The 958-nt window shown below is 30.7% G+C and overlaps 1 long non-coding RNA gene across 1 annotated transcript; it reads left to right on the top strand.

The window, feature by feature from the left end:
• Window positions 1-251: 251 nt before the first annotated feature.
• LOC109592118 (uncharacterized) lies at window positions 252-953 on the top strand. The gene is made up of 4 exons (XR_002190184.1): window positions 252-305; window positions 458-560; window positions 618-712; window positions 876-953. It is a non-coding gene; the product is annotated as an uncharacterized LOC109592118 (long non-coding RNA).
• Window positions 954-958: the final 5 nt, after the last annotated feature.

Genomic DNA, 958 nt, shown 5'->3' on the forward strand with positions numbered 1-958 from the left:
GTCAGTGTGATTTGTGGATTGAAATTAATTGTAAAATAAACCCTAGCAACTGCATGTACATGTATATATTTATAGCAATATTTTTAATTTTTATTATTTCAATTTTCTCTTTTAATATCTAGAAATTAAAATACTGTAAATGTAATTGTGAAATGTGTACGTGTAATTTAGCAATGCTCATTCAAAAATTAGTTAGTTGTAAGCTAAGCATTAATTATAAGAATATAATTATTTTACAGGTTACCTGACAAATATGATGCTGTTTATTATCCTCCTTCGTGTACATCAGTCCTCAGACCTGACAGGTAATTTGGTTCAGTTCTTTTTGCAATACATCAGCACCAACTCAACATTAAAAAACAATTATAACAATTACATTATTAATACATCAGACTTGTTATGCATACTGTATGCATGTACATGTACATGCTTACATTCTGTGTCCATTTTCTTGTAGATAGACTTTATTAACTCCTGAAAAGTTCAGGACTTTGTCACAGTTTAAGTGTTTAAGAGCAGTAGCTGAACCAGGAGAACCTGTTGGACTACTAGCAGCACAAGTAAAAAATGAATATACACAATGAGACAATAATTATACCATATGTTTTCTTTTATAGTCGATTGGTGAACCTTCCACTCAGATGACATTGAATACATTTCATTTTACCAGTAGAGAAGAAATGAACGTCACACTAGGGATACCATGTCTAAGGTACATGTAATTATTGCACATTGCACACACGAATACAACAGTGGATAAAATTATAAAAATTTGTGTGGCTGAAACCTTATTTTGCGAAATTTTTGTTTATTTTAAACTTTCACCCTTTTGTACCTTTCTTTTGATTCCTACTTTCTCTTTTCTCTTTCTCTAGAGAGATATTACTGTTATCAAAACTTTGGTTACAGTGGGATGTGTAGCATAACAATAACTGCAATAACTACATGGATAACAAGT

This window comes from Amphimedon queenslandica, unplaced genomic scaffold, assembly GCF_000090795.2.
Source record: "Amphimedon queenslandica unplaced genomic scaffold, v1.1 AMPQUscaffold_6241_Cont21798, whole genome shotgun sequence".
NCBI classification, from domain to species: Eukaryota; Metazoa; Porifera; class Demospongiae; order Haplosclerida; family Niphatidae; genus Amphimedon; species Amphimedon queenslandica.